Below are 25,475 nucleotides of genomic sequence, written 5' to 3' on the forward strand. Positions count from 1 at the left end.
TGAGGCAACTTCCCTGTCTACATTTGTAATTACTCAAACTTCAGCCAAGGTATAATTCACTTATGCAATACTACTACTCCTCTAACTAATGTTACTATGGGCTGCAAATACAGAAATTTTTAAATATGTAATTCTCTTATATTGCACACACTAGAAAATTCCTTTCCAAAATCTTCTTTTTCCCTGATGCCTGAATTTCTAGAAAGAAGAGGAGGCTTCAGGGATCTGCTACCACCTGAAAGAACTTTCCCTTATTACTTAGAAGCTACTCTATCATCATTTCTCCTGTTGCACTTTAAATTCACAACCCAGACTGCAACTGAGGTTAAAAATTGTCCCCTCGCAGCCTTTCTAGTGATTTGCTTTTTAATTTGTTTGTTTGCTATTCATTGCACTTTTTCTTTCCTGCTTCCTACTAACGCCTCAAGGGCAAAAAACAACTGTGTATCATTCACCACTATATTCACAAAACCCAGCACAGCACCTGCCAGAGACGGCAAAATAAATAAAGAATGAATGAGTGATTTTCACTTTTATTTATTTATTTTTGGGGCAGGAGGGAAAGAGTCTTACTCTGTCACCTTGGCTGGAATGCAGTGGCACGATCTTAGCTCACTGCAACCTCTGCCTCCCGGATTCAAGTGATCCTCCTGCCTGAGTCTCCCAAGTAGCTGAGATTACAGGTGCCTGCCACTTCACCTAGCTGATTTTTTTTATTATTATTATTTTTTATTTTTAGTAGAGACGGGGTTTCACCATGTTGGCCAGGCTGGTCTGGAACTCCTGACCTAGTGATTCACCCGCCTCAGCCTCCCAAAGTGCTGGGATTACAGCCATGAACCACCACATCTGGCGGAATGAGGGCTTTTTAAATACTATTAACAACAACGTGATTTTTAAGTAACACTCAGAGAAAAAAAATCAATTTGGAAAGTTTTTAAGGAAAATGTAAAAAAGGTGAAAAGCGTAAAATTTAGTTACAGAAAATGTATTAGAAAATATTACTACCAGATTGATAGTGTAAACAATTTCCACTGGAAACTTTTTGCAAAGCAATTTCTATTTTGCAAAGTAAAGGTACTATTAAAATGCAAGCATTATCAAAGAGCTCTTGAACCATGAAAAGGAACAAAAATCTGTTTTTATTTTATTAAAACCAAAGGCGACTGAAGGTTGCAATGAATTTTGAGAAATAGACTGAATAGAAGAGTATGACCAAAATATTTAAGCAGAAATTTTGCTAATAACAATTCAATGCATAGGAATATTTCTAGTTTCTCACACTAGAAAAATGGAGACAAGAAAACAATGGTTTCTTCTTAGAGCTAACACAGAGGTATTGAGATTAAAAACTGATGGAGGGGAAGAATTGGAGAATGTAGGTTGTGAACACACTAGCAGGAGCCCCACTGTTCCTGTTCACCGTGACAGACTCATCCATTAACAGGAGTTCCTTACTAAGTACCTAGACACCCTCTGTACAAAAGACAGGGTGAACCAAGATAAGCACATCTTAACGCTTTTCCCAAGCACTCAATTTCTGAGAGAGAATGTGAATAGGTAATAAACAATTTTAAATAGTTCAAGGCAACACACAGGAAGTGATGTGATATGTAATAGTTTATATGGAGAGAGATTTCTGAAAGTCGGTGAGAAAGAGGGGGGTAGGCCATAAGGAGGTAAAGAACTCTACGTGTGTGTGTGTGTGTGTGTGTGTGTGTGTGTGTGTGTTTGTTTCCATCCTAGTTCCAATCACCCCAAAGTGTGTGTAGACATTCCACTCAATGCAAAGGGAACAACAAAAGAAAAAGCACTTGTGTGCTAAGGCTAGGTTTCACATCCATTTCCTCTAGCCTTCACAGTAAAGGACATGCTCATATCTCCACTTCACAGAGGAGTAAACTGAACAGAGGGCGTGATCTGATCAGGTTGCACATAGCTAGAAAGTAGAGGAAGAGAAATGCAAATCAAAACCACCTTGAGATACCATCTCACGCCAGTTAGAATGGCGATCATTAAAAAATCTGGAGACAACAGATGCTGGAGAGGATGTGGAGAAATAGGAACACTTTTACACTGTTGATGGGAGTATAAATTAGTTCAACCATTGTGGAACACAGTGTGGTGATTCCTCAAGGACCTAGAAATAGAAATTCCATTTGACCCAGCAATCTCATTACTGGGTATATATCCAAAGGATTATAAATCATTCTATTATAAAGACACATGCACATGTATGTTCACTGCGGCACTGTTTACAATAGCAAAGACCTGGAACCAACCCAAATGCCCATCGATGATAGACTGGACAAGGAAAATGTGGCACATATACACCATGGAATACTATGCAGCCATAAAAAATGGTGAGTTTGTGTCCTTTGCAGGGACATGGATGAATCTGGAAATCATCATTCTCAGCAAACTGACACAAGAACAGAAAACCAAACACTACATGTTCTCACTCATAGGCGGGTGTTAAACAATGAGAACACATGGGTACAGGGAGGGGAGCATCACACACTGGGGTCTGTTTTGGGGGAATGGGGGAGGGACAGTGAGGCTAGGGAGGTTGGGGAGGGATAACATGGGGAGAAATGCCAGATATAGGTGATGGGGGGATGGAGGCAGCAAACCACATTGCCATGTAGGTACCTATGCAACAATCCTGCATGTTCTGCACATGTACCCCAGAACCTACAGTGTAATTATATATATATATAAAGGGGAAGTGTGAAAAGAAGATGAGGCATAAAATCCTACATTTTGGGTATAAGGTACACTACTCAGGTGACAGGTGCACTAAAATCCTAGACTTCACCACTGTACAATTCATCTATGTAACCAAAAACCACATGTACCCCTAAAGCTATTGGAATAAAAACATTTTTTAAAAAAAAAGAAAGAAAGAAAGTAGAGGAGCCCAGATTCAAACCCATGATTACCTGGTACCAAAGTCTCTGCCCTTTTCATACTTGAGTTCTACTTGAGAAAAAGCAATACGAGCAAGATGATGACTGTTTAAACTTTTCTACAAATATTTCCTCTCTTATAAATTGGCTATACAAAATTAAAAGGCAGCTTCCAGCTGGTAATCCTAACAGCTCATGGTGCACTGCACCTGCCCTGTGCCAAGCACTGTTATAGGTACTTCACAAGTGTGAGCTCATAGCATCCTTGCATATCTATGAGGAAGTAGATGTGATTTTACAAAGGAGGAAAGTGAAGCACAGAGAGGTTAAGTAACTGCCCAACATTACTCCTCTAATAAGAGACAGGGCTTTTTACAAGCATTATTTCACTCCCATGCCAATAAAGTATTCAAACGGATTCTTTAAATGTCCCCAGTGGTTCTCTGACTTTGCCAAGGGCACTTTCCTCAGGGAAGAGAATCAAGAGAGCAATACAGGACTTGTATTTCACTGGGACAGCATAACCTGGGTGCTGGTTCACGTATTATCACCCATGGGCTTTGTGACTTCCTACAAGTTACTTAGCTTCTCAGGGCCTCAGACTCTGTCACCTGTAAAATGATAAATGATACCAGAATTTCTTTCAGTTCTAAATGCCTGTGGTTTAAACTGACAGACTGCTTTATATCAATTCTCCTAAGTTCCAAACATGTGAAAGTTTCCTCAAAGTACTGACAAAGTTGTTTAAAACAAAGCACACAAATGCTTTTTCCAAAGTGAAGTGACCTCATGGAGAGTCGTGCCAATTTTTCTTACTCCTTTGTTGAAATACAATTTTGTTTTTATTTCCTGGAAGGACTCTAAAACCCCTGCCAGACACAGCTCTAGCATGCAGCATATTTAATCCTTTCGTAATGCAAGGGAGTTCTTTGACTATCACTAGGCAGTTGTTACAGTTGCTCCAGATCCTTGCCATATGGATAGGGCACTGTATGAGTTGAGCCAGTCTTGCTGTATGAGATACAGCAACCTCTTGCACACAAGCATCAATACATTTATAACCTCCTAGACCCTCAAGTGACAACAGAAGGATCAATCCTAGCAACAGCGGCTATAATGACACAAGCCAGGTTTAAAAGTGAAGAATGCTTACTGAAGTCCCAGCACACAAGGATTAGAAACCCTTTAAACTCATCACCAGATGACTTACAGGAACAAGGCATGTCATAATAACCTCGGTGATAACACTGAGAGTTTGGTGGGTTAATGCCACCAGACATAGAAGGCATGTGGTTAATTACAGGGTTATCTGAATATGTAGACTTAAAGACCATACCCCAGTCATGGCCCAATTTCATCACTAAGACTAGTACATATTCCAAATAACTTGTAACAACTGGTTCTACGAACATAACTAACAAGCAATTCTGCACAAGGACCTCGATGTGTGGCTGTGTAGGTCGTGCACTCACAATTCCAGAGGGTGTAATTTACATAAGCTGTCTACGAATAGTGTCCCTTGGAGTTGTACACTTCAGTGGCCTTGCTCTAAAATAGCAATGAGGCTAGAAAAAAGAGCAGCAATAGATATTTTGCAAAAGATGTTTTGTTTTGGCTTTTAATTTCAGGTTGAGAGAAAGCATTAGGCAAATTTCAGACTCTCAAGCATTTCCACAGGACTCTTGTAGCAGACATAGAATCACTGGGAAATAACTATATGACGAATGTCTGTTCCATCTCTAAAAGCCAAGCAGTCATGGTTGAAGGCATCTCACATAGTGGCTGCACTCCATGGTTTTGTCAGTTTCTATCCTCTGACTCAGGAGCCACTGCTTTACAGTTGGGCCACAAAAAGGTATTGAAGAAACAAGGCCATTCCCTCCTCATGGGTCCATTCACCTGAGACATGTGGTCAGTATGCATTTCCACAGGAGGGCCAAATAGTCCAACCAGGAGAAAGTCATTAAAAACCTATGGAAAAGTCCGAACTACAGAGTATGTTATATGAAATGTTTACTTTTCCACCATTTGAAGAGATCCAGACTCGGTTTCTGAAAGCCCACTGAACTGAATACAGTTTATAAACAGTAAACTACACAGAAAACATGTACCTATTTGGACTGTATGATACTGAAGTTGTATGTATCTATCAATACACATTATTTTATCTGTTAGTCTGTCACATTTTTGACACCAGAAATTCTCTTTTATCTTTCTACTGCACTTAGCAGGGTGCCAGGAACACATTAATAATAGTTACCACTTAATGTTGCATTTATCAGGTATCGAGTGACATATTCAATCTTTAGAGAAAAACTAAGAGGTAGGCAATATTATTATTCTCATCTTAAAGAGGAAGAAGCTAAGGTTGAGAGAAATTATGTAACCTGCCCAGGTTAGTAAATGGTAGAGCCAATATTTGAGTTAGCCCATATTTGAATTAGTAAATAGTAGAATTGGTAAATGGTAGAGCAAATATTTGACCCCAGGGGGTGTGATGCTGCAAGGTATGCTCTTAGCCATCACACTATTCTTTCTCAACATTCCACACGTTCAATAACTATTAGTAAAATGATTATACATGGATCCTTCATTACAGAAGTACTGCAAACCATTATCTTCTAAATAGGTCAAACATTTATATCTATGCCACTAGTTTCTCAGAAAATCCTATTTAAGTTCAATCCTTATCCATTTCACAAGAATTTTTTCTAATTAGTGGAGTCCAAATTAATAAGGTTGTGCTTTTACTGTTAGGAGTCAATCCAAAAAATCTGCATACATGCACGTATACACACACACACACACACACACACACACACACAGCAGCATTCCCAGGCTCCAGGATTCCATCCCCACCCCACAAAAAAAACCTCAGACTGTTGAGCTCTTTCTGAATTACTTGGAACTTTCCCACAGCCCTTTGTACCATTCTTGGACACTTTCCTTCATTTCTACCTTATATCATTATTTGTATAAGCTTGACAAAACAGGGAAAATCAGAAGAATATCAAAAGAGTGGAGATTTTTATACCAGAAGTTTTTTTCTTTTTTAACCAAAGGTACTGTTTCAGGGTAATATTCTTGCAAGCCAAGTTCATCATATCCTTATTTTAATAAGATCATTTCTGGCAACATTCATGGAATTATTAAACTATGTATATTTTTTAAAGTAGTTTCAGACTTCTGTCATTTCAACAAGAAATGTCTATTTATTGAACAAAAAGAAGCTGTACTACCTTAAAATTCTTCTGTTTCTTGCAGACAAATCAGCAGGAAAGCATACAATCTAACCCTTTGGGGTCTGAACATAATAAGGCCTGCAAAAAATGCTATAAACTCACAGAGATTATTGTCCTGCTTTGGGTTCATGAATTTCCCCCCAGATATCTTTAACACTTACTCAGAGTGCAGAACTGTTATTTCAACCAATATTCTACCAACGTTCTGTGGACTCCCATTGTCTAGATTATACTGAGAATGACACTTTATATACAAAGACCAACCAATGTATAGGTTTTTAGAACAAATGTACGAAGAAAGACTGTCATACATTCTTTTAATCCCCAATGTTTTTTAACACTATGTCCCAAAATCCAAAAACAAGTATTAATCATTTTTTAAATGTTTATCCCATAATTTAAGGAGAATACCAGATATGCTATTGTTTTTAATTATCATCATCCTGAATCTATACTACATTGTAACTCTAATTCACTACTGGATAGAAACTACCAGAAGGAATAAAGAACCAAACACATTTATCAAAAAGAAATTACCACTTTTTTTTTTGCAACGCGTTTGCTGCCAGAACACAGGTGTCATGAAAACTACCCCTAAAAGCCAAAATGGAAAAGGAAAGGCTCATATCAACATTGTCATCATTGGACATGTAGATTCGGGCAAGTCTACCACTACTGGCCAACTAATCTACAAATGTGGTGGCATTGATAAAAGAACCACTGAAAAATTTGAGAAGGAGGCAGCTGAGACGAGAAAGGGCTCCTTCAAGTAGGCCTAGGTCTTGGATAAACTGAAAGCCGAGCGTGAACATGGTATCACTATTGATATCTCCTTGCAGAAATTCGACACCAGCAAGTACCACATGACTATCATTGATGCCCCAGGACACAGAGACTTCATCAAAAACATGATTATAGGGACATCTCAGGCTGACTGTGCTGTCCTGATTGTGGCTGCTGCTTTTGGTGAATCTGAAGCTGGTCTCTCCAAGAATGGGCAGACCCAAGAGCATGCCCTTCTGGCTTACACACTGAGTGGGAAACAACTAATTGTTGGTGTTAACAAAATGGATTCCACTGAGCCACCCGACAGCCAGAAAAGATATGAGGAAATCATTATGGAAGTCAGCTCTTATATTAAGAAAATTGGCTACAACCCCAATACAGTAGCATTTGTGCCAATTTCTGGTTGGAATGATGACAACATGCTGGAGTCAAGTGCTAACATGCCTTGGTTCAAAGGATAGAAAGTCACCCGTAAGGATGGCAATGCCAGTGGAACCACACTGCTTGAGGCTCTGGACTGCATCCTACCACCAACTCGCCCAACTGACAAGCCCTTGCACCTGCCTCTTCAGGATGTCTATAAAATTGGTGGTATTGGACTCCTGTTGGCCGAGTGGAGACTGATGTTCTCAAACCTGGTATGGTGGACACCTTTGCTCCAGTCAACGTTATAAATGAAGTAAAATCTGTCAAAATGCATACAATGAAGCTTTGAGTGAAGCTCTTCCTGGGGACAATGTGGGCTTCAATGTCAAGAATGTGTCTGTCAAGGATGTTCATCATGGCAACATTGCTGGTGACAGCAAGAAGGACCCACCAATGGAAGCAGGCTTCACTGCTCAGGTGATTATCCTGAACCATCCAGGCCAAATCAACACTGGCTATGCCCCTGTACTGGATTGCCACATGGCTCACATTGCATGCAAGTTTGCTAAGCTGAAGGAAAAGACTGATCACCATTCTGGTAAAAAGCTGGAAGATGGCCCTAAATTCTTGAAGTCTGATGATGCTGCCATCGTTGATATGGTTCCTGGCAAACCCATGTGTATTGACAGCTTCTCAGACTATCCACCTCTGGGTTGCTTTGCTGTTTGTGATATGAGACAGACAGTCGTGGTGGGTGTCATCAAAGTGGTGGATAAGAAGGCTGCTGGAGCTGGCAAGGTCACCAAGCCTGCCCAGAAAGCTCAGAAGGCTAAAAATATTATCCCTAATACCTGCCATCTAGGTATTAATCAGTGGTGGAGGAAGAACAGTGTCAGAACTGTTTGTTTCAATTGGCCATTTAAGTTTAGTAGTAAAAGACTGGTTAATGATAACAATGCACAGTAAAACTTTCAAGGAGAATGTTTTGTGGATCACTTTGGTTTTTCTTTTTTGCATGTGGCAGTTTTAAGTTATTAGTTTTTAAAATCAGTACTTGTTAATAGAAACAACTTGACCAAAAATTTGTCACAGAATTCTGAGACCCATAAAAAAGTTTAATGAGAAATAAAAAATTACCACTTATTCAGAAATGCTAAACTTATAGTTTAGCCATACAGTTGCCATATGACACATCAGTTCCACTCTTAGATATGTACCCAAACAAAATGAAACCTTATTTCTCCACAAAAGCCTATGCATGTGTGTTTATAGCAGCACTATTCACAGTAACCAAAAAAAATGATAACAACCCATATCTCCAACAACCAAATGAATAAACAAAATGTGGCCTATCCATATGATGGAATATTACTAAACCATAAAAAGAAAGCACTGATACATGCTACAACAAAGATGTACCTTCAAAACATGTTAAATGAAAGAACACAGTCACAAAAGACCATATAGTGGATGCTAAGATCTGAATACTTATGCTCCTCCCTCCAAAATCCATATGTTGTTATCTAATCCCCATTGTGATGGTAGTACAAGGTGAGTCTTGGGAAGGTGATTAGATCATGAGGGTGGAGCCCTTATGAATGAGATGAGTGCCCTCATAAAGGGCTGAAGAGATCAGAGTAACCCTTCTACCATCTGAGGATACAGTAAGATATCGTAAGTGTGCAACCTAGAAGAGGGCCCTCACCAGAACTATGCTGGCATCCTCATCTTGGACTTTCAGCCTCCAGGACTGTGAGAAATAAATTTCTGTTGTTTATAAGTCACCCAGTTTAAGATATTTTGTTACACTAGCCCAAACAGACTAAGACGGTGTGTGATTCCATTTATGTGAAATCTCCAGAATAGAGAAATCTTTAGAGACAGATGGTACGTAAGTAGTTGCCAGGGCTTGTGGAAGGGGCAGTGACTGCTAGTTGGTATAGGGTTTCACTTTAGGGTGATGAAAATATTGGGAAACCGCAACGTAATCATAAGAAAACATCAGACAAACCTAAATTGAGAGGCATAATAATAATTGATTCTACAGTTTAAACCAAAATTAAATCTTATAGCAAAACAGAAGGAGCAAAGATGTGGTCTAGCTCTATGACTTTGATCAAGTTACTTATGCTCACTGGGCCTTGATCTCCTCACAGTAAAACAGGAGCTTATAGGGTTGTTGCATGTAGTTAAAAATTAAACATTCTGTGATATGCTTAGCATATCACAGTAAACTGATGCCCACAAAATTTTTATTGTTGTCAGTGATAAGTCTACCAGGATATTAAGATAAAGTCTAAGACAAGCCTTTGGCAACCAAATTACTCACTCGAGCTGTGCTGTCCAATAGTCACTAGCCATATGTGGCTATTTGAATTCATTAAAATTAAAAATTCAGTTCCTTAGTCCCATGAGTAACATTTCACATGCTTAAAAGTCCTAAGTGTCTAGTGCCTACCAGATTTGACAGCACGGATCTAGAAAAAATATCAAAAGATAAATTTATATAGCTCTAGAACATCTCTGGCAACACTGTGCCAGAAACTAAAGATATTAAAATTAACTACTACACGCTAAATTTTACATCCAGCTTTAAATTCTTACATCTAGTTTAATAAATTTAGCATCAACTATTGAGAGCTCAATCAAGACAAAAAAAGACAGAGAATGAATTAAGTTGATGAATGTCCACTGAAAATATTTGCAAAATATATTTCAAGCAAAGAAACAAAAATAAATCAAACTGTAACCAAAGTCCTTATCACAATGAATGGTTTGGGCTATTGGATAAGCACCTCCAGAATGTAAAACTATGATAGTCTCTTATTATTAAAAAAATGAAAGGGAGAAGGAGTTACATAAATGAAAAACAGGAATTTCTAATCAACCAAATGTTTCTGACATCAATTTTTCCATCTATAAATTATATTTTTTAGAAAATATTTTCAAAGATTTCTCTGTAACTATTTCCAGTTCACACTATCTTGATGTCAGCAGAGGGAGGCATAAATCTCAAAGGGCAGTGAGATATGTCATATTTTAGCCTAAGTCATTTTCTATGAAACAGACTCTTTTTTTTCACTATTGTTAGTTGTGTCTGTTTTGTAGTTATTTTAAAAAAACTTCATGTTTATGATTTTTATGAATAATTGCAAAAAATTATAAAGTTGTTTCTCACTTTATTGTCACACAGGATGCTCTAACTACATGGAGAATAACGGAGACTGGAATGCTTCCATTAAGTGGGCACAACCAGATCAAGAAGCTCCAGACAGTCTTCAGAATAAAGGAGATGCAACAGTCCACTCTAATTTAGGTTAAGAAAGATGCAGGGCTACTATACATGATGTATTTAGGTCCAGCTATCAAAATAATAATGAGTCCAAATTTATGATGAAATATTGAATAAGTGAAACATGCCCCATTATAACTCAAATGTTTTCACATTCAAGATATTAATGTATCCCATTTGAAGAAGCCAAATGGATCCCTGAAAGAAAAGGATGAGCATTTGGCTTTAAAGTGAGTGCACTTTATTTGCCTTATTCCAGCTGGAATACACCAGTAATTATGCCTGAAGGTTGCAAAGGGCTTTCCCATGGGAGCTGTAAGTGCTTTAAAAACATGGGCTAATCCACCTTTGTAACATCCCCAGGCTGCAGAGACAGGCCTGGTACTCAGTGAGACACAAAAAAGTTCAAGTGATTTTCCTGAAGTTAGGTTTTCAGACGGGAATTTATATGTTCTGGCTCAACACTGAACCAGAAGATTGAAACAGACCGCTAGAAACGAAGGGTGTTTCAGCATGAGTCAAAGTATCTGATGAAAGGTTGGCAAATTCCCAAGATGTCAGACCCCTTGGCAGAATTATTGGTGGCCACAGGAAGTCTTGAAAGAATGGTTCTTTGCTTACTCAAAAGGAAGCAAGAGCTACATTAACATCCCAAAGAAGCGTTAATACTCAAGATTCGCAGTTGTGCATTTGTAACATGTTTAAGTCCCCAATTTGAAATAAAAGTGGTTGAGTATATTGCTCATGTGAAATTATAAAACAGATAATTTTATACTTGATTTATGTCAGATATTCAGTCTGTATTTCAACTCGAATTCTCAGATCATACTTAAGAATGTGATTAAGTGATTAATCAAGCCTAAGTGTGTCTGGCAAGGAAGTCTGTACCTGCCCTTAACTGTGACTAGTTTAGAGAAACCCTTTTTCAAGATTAGAGACTGAACTCCCATCTGAGAACGGGTAGTTTACTCCAGAAATAATTCTTTTCCTATGTTATCTTTTGATGTTACATTCTTGCCCTAATGCTTGCCTCATCAGGAAAGCCATTATAATAGGGTAAGAACTGAACACTGGCAAAGACAGAAACCACATTTTTCCAGGTTGTTTAAAAAAGAAAAAAAAAAAAAACCCTAAAAACTGATAGACCATCCTGAACTTCACATGCATCTTAAATCCTGGGGCATTAGCACAAAATTTACATCCATACAAAATCCTGCACAAAATATGTATAGAAGCTGATTCATAATTGCCAAAACCTGGAAACAATCAAGATAGATAAATGGAAAAACAAAATATGTTACATCAATAGGTAAATGGAGAAACAAACTATGGTACATTCATACAATGGAATACTATTCAGTGATTTTAAAAAAATGAGCTGTCAAGCCAGGGAAAGACATAGAGGAACCTTAAGTGTATACTGCTAAGTGAAAGAAGCCAGTTTGGAAAGGCTACCGACTATTTGATTTCAACCATATAACATCTGGAAAAGGCAAAACTATGGAGACAGCAGAGAGATCACTGGTTGGCAGGAGCTCAGGGGCAGGGAAGGAAGAATTAATAACAGGTGGAGCACAGGGAATTTTTAAGGGCAGTGAAACTATGCTATGCGATACAGTAATGGTAAACACGCCATTCATTTCTTAAAACCCAGATAACAGTACAACACAGAGTGAACCTTAATGTAAACCATAAACTTTAGTTAATAATAGTGAGTCAATCTTGGTTCATCAATTATAATAAATGTACCATACTTATGCAAAATATTAATAACAGGGGAAACTGGAATGGGGGTGAGAGGTAACATGGGAACTCTTTGTATTTCCTGCTCAATTTTCCTGTAAACTGAAAATTGCTCCCCCAAACCCCCAAAAAAGTCTATTAGTATTTTTAAAAACTGATAGGCCTTCCCAAACTTCATATGCATCTTAAATCTTGGGACATCCATCAGAAATATTATCTGAGGGAGAGTTCTTATGGTGAAGTTATTTTTTAGTGAAATGATGAGTTCTAAGAACCAAAGTTTCAGTCACTTTACATTTAAAAAACCTTAAACTCTCCTTGATGTTGTTTTATTAAGCTAAATAAAGAAAATAGTTTTTCAAAATTCAGGCCAAGAGACAAAGTTAATATACATGGCAGAAAGAATTAGTAACTGATTTGTGAATTTCTGTCTTCATTTTCCACTAAGTAATCAACTAATTTCATTTGATAGATTCTCTCTCTGTCACTCTGCTTCTTAAGTACATTACTAGCTTTTATTTCCATTATTATTAATTAAATTTTAACCTTTATTATAAATTCCTGAGGGAAGGGACCATGCTTTAGCTATTTCTTATCCTCAACATTGAACATACTGAGAAAGGACAGGAGTGGGAAAGGAAAGAAGAAAGGAAGGCATGCCTTATAATAATTTCTGCATACCAATCAGCCTCAGCAGGAAATACATAAAACACTCAAATTGGGCATGATGGATTCAAACTGAGTTTGATCAAGGGACAACTTTTAAAGTCATGGACAGGTTAGTGCTTATTACAAGGAATGGTTACCCCTCTCAGTGCTGGAAAGGTCAAGGAGTGAGAGTGATTCCTAGGATCCAGAGAGAGGAGGAAACATGGGGAGGTATAGAGGGAGACACAGAGAGATGGAGCCAACAGGTGGGAACCTAATGGAGAACAGCTAGGAGAATAATAAATCTGATTATACAGCTGTTGATAGACTGAAAAAAAATTAAAAGGGGTCACAGAGGTAATTCCAATATTAGTAACTGCTAGAAGCAACTACTGGCCTTAGAGCTGAAGAAACAGAGGGGAGATGCAGAGTTACCAGAATCTGGGTGCTCAAAGGAGGGATTGGTTCTAGAACTCTAAGTGGGGTTGGGGAAACAGGAGGTGTACAGTGTATAAGCACACCTAATCAAGGTGTACTTAGGGGCAGAAGCTGGGGCAGGAGTTGGTAGAGCCAAAATTATAAACTCCCAACATCTTTCTCAGTCTGCCCTCAGATTTTCTGAGTTCTTCACATTGGTCAAACCTGGCTAGAAACCAAAAGGCAAGAGTGTTCACTGGTATAACCCACACAGGTCAGCCACCCAGGGTACAGAGCAGGATGGAAATGAAATCCAGGGGAGCAAATACAAGATATCTAGCATATCTGAAAAAACACACAGAACAAGCACAGACACGGCTGTATGCAGCCTTCACTTCTACCTATTATGATAATTAGACTCAGGCCAACCTAAGGTTCAAATCCTAACTTCCATCATTTTGTAGATGCATGTCTTTGGGCAAATGATTTAACCTTAAGCCTCTCAGATTTATCACTTACAAATTACAACTAACTAGAATAACTATTTCAGAGTTATAAGGATTAAAGAAGACAACATAAAGTTCTTAGTGCCTGTGTACAGGAAATACCATTATTATCTTCCCCACAATACATACTTAAATACAGTTTCTAGCACATCGCCTTACACTTATTTGGTCCCTTCACCATTTAATGTAAGTTTTCTATATTCCAAGTACACAGCAAAGTCTTTCAAGGCAGGCAAGAGCTGGGTCATTTCACTTCTTTGCTATCCTTCAGTGCACCTACCTGATATAGAGCTGTGTAAATGAGGCAGCACAATAAATGTTAAAGAAACAAGTAGCTCCTCAAGTAAAAGTAGAAAGGCTTAACAAATTTATTAACCTGAGGAACAGAAGTGCCATTAATGAAATCACTGGCTATTTTCCTCTGGTCTACAAAATGTTCATTTGATTCATAAGTTGATATAATTATGCTTCCTCATGCAGGAGTTCTCCTTATGTGAAATTTAAGTAATTCAGCAGATATACCTTCTCACAAGGGCTTCAAATTTTAATATACACAATCACTCCAATCGGGGATAATAAGAAAAAGAGGGAATTAGGGTTTGGAAATAGTAAAGGGAAACCAAGCAGATGACAGAGCAGTTGTAAAAATCTTGGGAAAAATAAAGAAAGGTGAGGGGAATAAGTGCTGGTACTGCAGTTGCCCACTGGTGAGGAGTGCCTGTGAAGATGGAGGCTACTGGGAAGTGTGGAAAAGAGGCTCAAAGAGCAAGCACTCAGGCAGGCAGGAACTGGTAGAGTCAAAATTATACAGTGTATGCTCCTTTGTATTGGAAAATACACAGGAATAAGTACTTGCATTAAATAATTGAACTAAACTACTCAACATCCCAGATAACCTGGATCTCTAGGACCACTGTGAACTAACTTAGAATTAGGATCCTAGAGGCCTGCTCTAAGGGATCAGATCCATGAAATGAAGTCAATGGATATGAGCATTAAAAATGAAAAACGCCACTAAACGTCTGAACAAAGGATCATATGGAGAAGACAGTAGCCTCTTGGTAAGACTATCACCTGGCAAGAAAGAAAAATTAACTACAAACATGTCACTGTAATTGTGAGGGGTGACACATCTAGAAACCTTAATAATGGTCCCAGTCAACGGGAAAGCAGAAACCTCACACATTAGGTATTCTAAATGGAAGGAATTTAATACAGGAAGCTGACTATATAGGTGTTATGAGACTGAAAAAAATAAAAAGGGGTCACAGAGGCAACCCCAATACTGCTAGAGGCAGCAACCAATGTTGGGGCTGAAGAAACACAAAGGGAGATGTGGAGTTACCAGAATCTGGGTGCTCAAAGGAGGGATCGGTACTAGAACTTTAAGGGGAGCTGAAGGAAGTCGGGGCGCAGTGTAACTGCCACTTAGACCTTGGTTGGGGCCATGGCAAAGTTGGTACAGTGAGTTCCTAAAGAAACTGTAGGCGAGAGCTATTGCTGGCCCCAGGAGAAATACTGACAGGAGCTGAAAACAGCAAAGCCCTTTCTCTCCCTCCTACATTTCAGTCCTCCACCAGTGCCTCCTACTGCCAGGAACAAGCTGGAAATCCAGCTGGCAGGAGAATCTGGGAAACATAATTAACAGAGTTCCAACCCCTGCCTCACAAAACAGAGTATAAAGTGGTGAGATTGAAGTTGAAACCACAACTAAAGAGCTAGCACAGTTTGATATCCATATTTTCCCTACTAGGTTTCAAGTCCCTCAACTGAGAATTCTCCAGTATGGGTTTTCCAAGAACCTAACCCTCATATTTGAGAATTAGTGAATGCTATGAAGCTTTTCTGACTAAAAATAAGTTGGAATAGTTCACTAGAACACCAATCCTCTGTCAGGATTATAAATCTGCTTCCTATTTATTTGGGCCAGAAGTTTCATAGGACAGAGCATAAAGAAATGCTTTTGTAATTCAAAACATTGCCCAAATCCAATCATTTCTTCCAATGAAGGAAAATTCTTAATAGATTCATAGCTTCTCCAAACCTATTTAGATATTCTAGAATTCTCCTCCACAGAGTTGGGCTCAGCACTGAGATGAGGTCTGGGGGCCCTGAGAGAAGTGTTTTGTTTTGCAGGTGGGTGAGATATGAATCTCTAGGGGCTAGAAGGTAGTCATTCTTTAAGAAAGGCCCCAATGATCCTTGCCTCCTAGTATTCACACTCCTGTGTAGTCACCTCCCATACCAATAGGACTGACCTGTGTAGATAATGTACCTGCAATAGGATATTGCAGAAATGACAATGTGTGACTTCTGAGGTCATAAAAGACACGAGGACTTCCATTTTGCTTTCTCTTGAATTACTGTAGAAAAAGCCAGTCACCAGAATGTGAAGACATTCAGGCAGCCCTACAGAGAGGTCCATGAGGGAAGGAACCTCATTCCTTAATCTTCTGCCAACAGCCATGGGATTGAGGTACTGTGCAAGCAGACACTTGTGGCCCAGTCAAGTCTTCGAATGAATGCTGCAACTCCAACCACTATCTTGACCACAACCTCTAAGACACCCAGAGCCTAAACCACCCAGCTAGGTTGCTCCCAAATTGCTAACCCACAGAAACTCTGTGAGAGGACAGATGTTTAATGCTGTTTAGGCACTAAGGCACGAAGTTTAGAAGTAACTTACTATGCAGCAATAGATAACTAACATACCCTCAAAGGACCCTCCTTGATTATAAATTCTCTCATTCTTAGTCAAACGGACAAGATTCACTAAACATGCATTGTTCCTGATCCCCTAATTGGGCCCAAAAACATCTTCTAGCTTCATAAATGTGATATATTCATTTATTATCTATTTTTTAAGAGACAGGATCTCACTCCATTGTCCAGCCTGGAGTAGAGTGGTGCAATCACAGCTCACTGCAGCCTCGAACTCCTGGGCTCAAGTGATCGTCCAGCCTCAGCCTCTCAAGAGATTGGAATTAAAGGGGTGACCTGGCTTAATGTAGTGATTTATTTAAAGACTTCAGCTGCTCCCACCTTCTCTATCTATTCAAATACTCTTTTAACATATCTTGAAATTTCCGTCAACTAAAGCCGAAAGAGGAATTAGCTGCCCATGCAGTTTTGACTCGCCAAACAACTTTACCAACAACTTCACTCAAAACTGCTTTTGAGTTACAGGGGGAAAAAAAAGGATAAAGTTAACCAGTCTCTTTAGATATCTAAATCATTTTAAGGTACTTAAAGATACATCATTCTTTTAATAATTAGAAATATTCATTTAGACTGAAACATTGTAAGCCAAGCATAGCCAAGCAAAGTCAGGCCCCCTAACATTGTTCTAATATTGAAAGCATTTAAGCAGATAATCAAAGAATCAGTCACAGAAGTTATAAAAATACTTCTTACACCAATTGGAAGGTGGGACTAGATATGATCTTCAAGGTTCCTAATAACACTAAGAAGGTTCTACAATACAAGTCTCTGTATGTCCTCCCAAATCTGTATAGTAATTCTCATCAGATATAACTAAGTGTTGAAAGCAGCCTATAGTTCACAAGAAAAAATAATTTAAATGGCTTATAAACATAAAAAGAAAATATGCTCAGCCTCACTAATAATTCAAGTAATGAAAATTTTAAACTATTAAAGCATAAATTTTAATGTACCAGATTGCAAGCTTCAGAAAACACAACAGGGGTAAAGGTGGGAAAACAGACATTTCAGATGAGGGTGTGAGTCAGTTCATCAGGCAATTTTGGCAATATATGTAGTATTATAAATTTAAATGTATATTAACATATGTGACTCAATATTTACAGTTGTTAACAAAACTATCCATTCACCTCTGTTTGTCAGAACAAAATCCTATAAACAACCTAAATGTTTACCAATTTTAAAAAACAGGTGAATAAATTATAGTACATCCATACAGTGAATAGCATGCAACCTATAAACAGAATGAGTTGGATATATGCGCGCTGAAATAAAGCACTTTCAATATAAGCTGTTAGGAAGAAAAACAAGATATGGTCCACTAGTGTGGAGACCAAGGTGGGGAAGGGACCATAAGCGAAGAAAATGTCTGGAAGTAGTTTTTAAAATGCTGTTCATAGTTATCTCTAAAAATCATAATCAGAGACTTAGGAGCAGAAGGAAAACATTTTATTGCATGCTCTTTTGTATTATATGCACGCATTATATTTTTATTTTTTAAGTAAGGGGGAAAGCTTAATGGAGAAAAAGAACAAGAGAAAAAAACAAAGGCTTAAGTTACAGCTACTCTCCAACGTATTTATAAGCAGTCCATCAAAGGAACCAGGGTCTGGCTTTGGGCTTAGATCACTGACATGCACGTTGAACCGTTAAAAATCACCTCTAGGGCCGGGCGCGGTGGCTCAAGCCTGTAATCCCAGCACTTTGGGAGGCCGAGGCGGGTGGATCACGAGGTCAAGAGATCGAGACCATCCTGGTCAACATGGTGAAACCCCGTCTCTACTAATACAAAAAATTAGCTGGGCACGGTGGCGCGTGCCTGTAATCCCAGCTACTCAGGAGGCTGAGGCAGGAGAATTGCCTGAACCCAGGAGGCGGAGATTGCGGTGAGCCGAGATAGCGCCATTGCGCTCCAGCCTGGGTATCAAGAGCGAAACTCCGTCTCAAAAAAAAAAAAAAAAAAAAAAAAAAAAATCACCTCTAGGAGAAAAAAAAAAAAAAAAGTCCTTCGCACTGTCAGTATGCCTCTCACTAATTAAGGAACAAGAGCTTTCTCTTGCCATCTTAATGCAAACCACTAACTCAACAACCGGAGGCTTCCATAAGATGAACGTCCTCCTGCCTGCCCTTAAGCTTTGTGAATGAAGAAATGTGATGGAACTGCCTTTCTTTGACTGTTTAAGCAAACAGTGGCAAGGTTAAAGAAATAAAAAGAAGTTGGCATTAATTTCACTGACTGGTGGGAGTTACCCAGAGCTCACAACTGCTGTTAAAAAGCTGGCTGCTCCTGTGCACAGACTCCACCCATAAATGTCAGTTGTGATTTTCTTCTCCACTGACCAAACCCTTTCTGAGACTAAGTGAGCACTTCCCAGATCAGTGATCTGCTTAAAAGAAATGTACTAAGTGGCTGTTAATTATTCTCAGTGTGTGACACAGAAGGGAAAATGAAGTAGGACAACACGCTTTCAACGTTCTTTTCTCTCTTTTTCTCTTTTGGCCAATATCTTAAAGATGGAAGACCCTTTTGTATCTTGAAGTGGGCTTGCTTTTAGCAGCAGAAGTTAAAGGTTGTTTGGTTCATCTAAGTATAAATAAATAATAAGTGTCTAAAAACATTCATTTTAAGTGTTATCAAGTATGTAGTAGGACCTATTTTTAAAAGACTGATGATGGAGTGAGATCCCATCTCTAAAAAAAAGGAGGAAAACACCCAGGGTTTTTCTTATAAATTATTTAAGTGATGTTATCATGAGATTAAACAAAAAAACTGTCAAACAACTTTACCACCACCTTCACTCAGATGCTCAAATTTTTTCAATTCAAACCTGGCAAATGTGTAGATTTTTAAAACCGCTTTTGAGTTAGAGAAAAAAAAAAGGGTAAAACTAACCAGTATCTTTAGCAATTTTATATCATTTTAAGGTTATTTAAAGAGAAATCATTCATTTAATAATTAAAAATAAGATTCATTTGTGGACTGAAACATTTTAAGCCAAGCATAGGCCCAAAGTCAGTTTCCATAATCAAAATACTAATACCTGAAAAAAACTAAGAGTGTATTATGAAGAAAATGCCAACTGTTCAGAAAAGCTTCCAACTATAATAATTTGTAAGAATATAAATATATATATACACACACACACACACACACACACACATATAATGTTGAGAAGAACACACGTAATCCTTAATCTCCACATCTCTGTACAATGTAAATTCCATGAGATTGGAACTCTCATCCTTTCTGCACTACAGAAATGCCTGGTACATTTGGTGCTCACTGAAATTTAAAAAAAAAAAAAAAAAAAAAAAAGTTTATTTTTATAGAGACATCTACGTTCTTTTCTTACAGGTAAGGTGTCTAAAATTGATAACCATCTACCTTTTTGTCTAATCTTTATGCAAAAAGAAAAACTAAATTCAACTGAATTTCTTGAACTAATGTAACTATATATTCTCATTACGTTTTTTAATTCAATAAATTGTAATAAGCATGCATGCTCATCAACATTTAAGGCTGTTTTAAATTAAATAGGCCTATGGTAGTCAGTGCAGGAATCTAACGACCACTCTGGACTGCACTTCCCAAACTGATGTCCATGAAACATCGCTCCCCATGGTATCACCAGAGATGCCCCTAGGAAGTATTCTGAGAAACATGAAAGTAAAGTTAAACAGGTTTCTTCACTGTAGGATTTGGCAGAGTCTTGAATATGAAATGCAAATCCACTAAGAAGAGGATGTGAGTTTCCCAAATGTATTTGAGCAGGAGTTTGTAGTCTACTTGTGGTTGCTGTTGAGCCTCTTTTCCTCTAAAATATATACATGAATTACATAGACCTGTTTCCTAAATTAGACACAAGCTCAACAAGGATCCACAGATTCACCTTCCCAGCACTGAGACCTGAGGGAAGTTGCTTAATGATTAGATTACCCAACAGGAAAATGGAGATAAAGATATGACTTCACTCATACCTGGCTTTAAGGGAATCCAAAATGGATATATATTAGGTAATAAATAATTGTTTTGATTATTATCATTGTGTCTGTTTTAGTTGGCTCTGACTGCTGTAATAAAATACCATGGACTGGTTGACTTAAACAACTGAAACTGATTTTCTTAGTTTTAGAGACTGGAAAGTCCAAGGTCAAGGTCCAGCAGGGTTTGGCTTCTGGTCAGGACCCTTTTCCTGGCTTGCAGATGTCTGCTTTCTTGCTGTATCCTCTCATTGCGGAGAGGCAGAGAGAGCTCTCTGGTATCTCTTCTCATAAGGACACTAACCCTATTAGGTCAGGGCCCTACTCTTATGATCTCACTTAATTTTAACTACTTCCATAAAGGCCTTATCTACAAATACAGTCACATTGGGGGTTGGGGCTTCAATATACGAATTTTGAGGAGAGACACAATTTGGTCCATAGCAATTCCCCTTCCATCTGATTTATGTCCCTTCAGTCCTGAATATCTTGCTAAAACAATAAAAATTTCAGGCTGTTGAGATGTGAACAGGTTTGTCAATTTACTGCTGCCATAGACCTGTGGTGGCTTGGCTCTTCAGATTAAGTGAATGAAGCCATTCTATCCTGAGAAGAAATAAAGAGCAGCTATCATCTGGCTTCCTAACTCAGCCATCAAGTTAATGTCAGGATGTATTATTATAAAGCGGTCAGACACCAAAAGAGCTTGAGAAATAAGGGCCCGACATACATTTTACAACTCTTCTCATACTTAGTGGGAAAACCGCCTTAAGAAACAAGGCTTTGCACTACTGGACCAGCTACAACCATGTTATAAATTAAGAAATTTCCATATGGTATACATCCAAACAAATCATCATAATCCCACATGACCAGAATGTAAAAATATGATGAAAAATAAAAAAGTCAAAGAACAGACTAAAAGGAAATAATTGTCTTAAAAGTGACATTTAATATTACTATTTGTATGAAATGCAAAGAAAAAGCATATTATCAAAAACAAACAAAACAATCAAATGTACTAGTGAATAAATCCAAAACACAAATGAGCCGACAACTCTTCAGTCAAAGGGAACCTGTGGGAACTGCTTGTCCACATCACGGTGTTGGGAGAGTGTGTCTGTAACTACACCAGGAATGCCCTCTCTTTGTCATCATCTTGCCTCCAGGCAAAGGCCTGCTCATCTTTCCAGCTGTACATACCTATCGCCTCCCCTCCTATGCTGACCACATCCTCCAGGTACCACCTCAAATACCTTTTTATACTTGAAGGCTTCATGTTACCTACTGTAATTAATTATTTCTCCACAAGATGTGGAACTTAGGTTCGAGTGCACAAACTAAGCCTTTCTCATTTTGCATCTCCAGTCTCCAGTATCCGGCACAAGTTCTGACTCATAGTGAGTGCTCAGTACGACATCATTTAATAAATAACTTTCATGGCTCTCAAGGAAGTAACAGGAAACAAATGGAGTTTTAATAATAATTTACTTAGATACTCAAAGAAATACAGCTTTAAACATTTACTATGGAACAAATTATATACTTAACAAAATATAAAAAAAAAAATTAAATGATAAAAATTGGTTCAACCCTTCAGAAAAGTAACATGGCAATACCTATTTAAGAAATCTCAGCAATCCCAATTCACGCTAGGCACAGTGGCTCATGCCTGTAACCCCAACACTTTGGGAGACCAAGGCAGGCAGATCACTTGAGGCCAGGAGTTTGAGACCAGCCTGGCCAACATGGCAAAACCCTGTCTCTGTAAAAAATAAATAAGTAAAAATTTAACTTAAAAAAAATCTCAGTAATCTATTCATTTTTTCTGAGTGTCAGAATTTTAGCCAAAGAAAGTAGTAAAAAAAGAAAATTAGCATGTATAGAAATTTGCATATAAAATATCAAAATATGAGAAAGTACTTATATAGGAGGACAATAAGCAAACTATCCCACATGAACTTAATGAAATATTATGCAACCATTAAACTGGTTAAGACTGAATTTTTAAAAATGTTTAAGATGATCTGTGCAACAGTTCATCACGTGTATTTAGAGAATGCAAAGTATGTCATTTCTGGCATATTGTAAACACAGACTTTTTAAAATGAAGCTATTACATTATTTCTTTAAACAGTCTGAGGTATAATTTACATACCATACACTTCACTCATTTAAAGTGTACAATTCAATGGTTTGGCTCTGCATCCCCACCCAAATCTCATCTTGTAGCTCGCATAATTCCCGTGTGTTGTGGGAAGGAGCTGATGGGACTCATGGAGGCATAACTGACTCATGAAAGCAGGTCACTCCCTTGCTGTTCTCATGGCAGTGAATACATCTCATGAGATCTGATGGTTTTAAAACTGGGAGTTTTCCTGCACAAGGTCTCTCTTTTGTCTGCCACCATATGAGATATGCTTTTCACCTTCTGCCATGACTGTGAGGCCTCCCCAGACACCTGGAACTGTAAGTCCATTAAACCTTTTTCTTTTGTAAATTGCCCAGTCTCAGGTATGTCTTTATCAGCAGCATGAAAATGAACTAATACAAATGGTTTTTAGTATGTTTACAGAGCTGTGCCAAACATCAACAAAATCAATTTTAGAATACTTGATCTCAAAGAGATCCATAGCTGTCAATCCTCCACTCCACCCCATCATCTCCTTCCCACCACTACTTACACACTGGTCCTAAGCAACCATTAATCCACTTTCTGTCTCTACAGATTTACCTATTTCAGACATTTCATGTAAACAGAATCATACATTATGTGGTCCTTTGTGACAAGCTTCTTTCATTTAGCATAATGTTATCAAAGTTCATTCATGTTATAGCATCTATCATTACTTCACTTCTTTTTATTAGTGAATAACATTTCATTATATAGATATGTTGCACTTTATCCATTCATCAGATGATGAACATTGGGACTGTTCCCATATTTTGGCTATTATGAACGTTTCTAATGCTACTCCATCCTTTTGTGCAAAAGTTTCTGTGTTGACATACGTTTTCATTTCACTTGGGCATATACGTAGGAGTGGAATTACTGGATCAGGTCATAATTCTATGTTTAACTATTTGAGGAACTACAGACTGTTTTCCAAAGCAGGTGAATCATTTTACAATCCCAGGGTATGACAGTTCCAATTATTAGATCCTCACCAACATTTGTAATTACCTGTTTTGTTTTTTATTCAGGCCATCCTAGTCGGTGTGAAGTGGTATCTCCTCATGGTTTTGATTTGAATTTCCCTGATGGTTAATAAAGTTCAACACCTTTTCATATGTTTGGCCATTTGTATATCCTCTCTGAAGAAACATCTGTTCAGATCCTTTGCCAAGAATTTTAATTGGGTTGTCTTTTATTATTGAGTTATGAGAGTTCTTTATATATTCTGGATACTAGTCCCTTATCAGGTATGTGATTTACAAAATATTTATTTCTATGGATCCATTTAAAAGAATAATATTAAGAAAGTGAAAAGACAAGTCACAGTGGCTTTCAATGGTTTTTAGTATTTTTAAAGTTGTGTCAAACATCAACAAAATCAATTTTAGAATACTTTGATGATTTCAAAGATCTCAAGCCACAGAGGCTTGTCTTTTCACTTTCTTAATATTATTCTTTTAAATGGATCCAGAGAAGCCCAGGCATGGTGGCTCACGCCTAATCCCAGCACTTTGGGAGGTCAAGGTGGGCAGATCACCTGAGGTCAGTTCAAAACCAGCCTGGCCAACACGGCAAAACCCCATCTCTACTAAAAACACAAGAATTAGCTGGGTGTAGTTGTGGGCGCCTGTAATACCAGCTACTCAGGAGGCTGAAGCAGGAGAACTGCTTGAACCCAAGAGGCAGAAGTTGCAGTGAGCCGAGATCACACCATTGCACTCCAGCCTGGGCCACAAAGTGAGACTCCAACTCAAAAAAAAAAAAAAGTATCCAGAGAAACCTAAATATTATAAATATTTTATTCCCACCATATAAAACACATTAACAAGACTTTAAAAACTTACATTGTATGCTTTCCTCCTTGAAATCACATTTCATTCCTCCTCTCCATCAGAATTTCAATCTAATAAAATACATTTATTCTTAAAGTCTTTTGCTGACTTACACTCTATCATACTTCTCTGCAACATAAAATTTCATACATTTTTTTTTTTTTTTTTTTGAGACGGAGTCTCGCTCTTGTTACCCAGGCTGGAGTGCAATGGCGCGATCTCGGCTCACCGCAACCTCCGCCTCCTGGGTTCAGGCAATTCTCCTGCCTCAGCCTCCTGAGTAGCTGGGATTACAGGCACGCGCCACCGTGCCCAGCTAATTTTTTTGTATTAATAGAGACGGGGTTTCACAATGTTGACCAGGATGGTCTCGATCTCTCGACCTCGTGATCCACCCGCCTCGGCCTCCCAAAGTGCTGGGATTACAGGCTTGAGCCAAATTTCATACATATTTTAACATTTTTAAATGTCTTTGATTTCCTGTAACCACAAAACTCTAAGCTTTGATAGTTTTCTTCTGAATTATCATTATTAATATTAAACAAAAAGTATATTTACTGTGATAGTTATTAAAAATAAGGAATACATTTCATTGGTAATGAATTGCTTAACAGGGTGGGCAACAGTTAAGAGCCTTAAGATTTGCCTGACATCAAAACTATAAACTAGCCCTTTGATGCTCAGGACTTTGAAAACCTTGGGTCAATATACCATGGTAAGATTACAGATGGAGGAGAGTGGTTTTTTATAAAACAGAAAAGGACATGGCAGGCTGGTCTGAGTGCAGTGGTGTTTACAACTAATTGATCACAACCAATTACAGATTTCTTTGTTCCTTCTCCACTCCCACTGCTTT

General features: G+C 38.1%; 1 protein-coding gene and 1 pseudogene across 2 annotated transcripts in view; one reads left to right on the top strand and one right to left on the bottom strand.

Moving 5' to 3' along the window:
• The window catches only part of CDK14 (cyclin dependent kinase 14), a 763,966-nt gene that overhangs the window by 517,504 nt on the left and 220,987 nt on the right, over positions 1 to 25,475 (bottom strand). The window lies entirely within an intron of this gene.
• On the top strand, positions 6,733 to 8,269 carry LOC105716252 (putative elongation factor 1-alpha-like 3; annotated as a pseudogene).

The sequence above is a fragment of the Aotus nancymaae genome, unplaced genomic scaffold, assembly GCF_030222135.1.
Source record: "Aotus nancymaae isolate 86718 unplaced genomic scaffold, 86718_ANA_hifiasm-v0.15.2.pri h1tg000025l, whole genome shotgun sequence".
Taxonomy (NCBI): Eukaryota; Metazoa; Chordata; class Mammalia; order Primates; family Aotidae; genus Aotus; species Aotus nancymaae.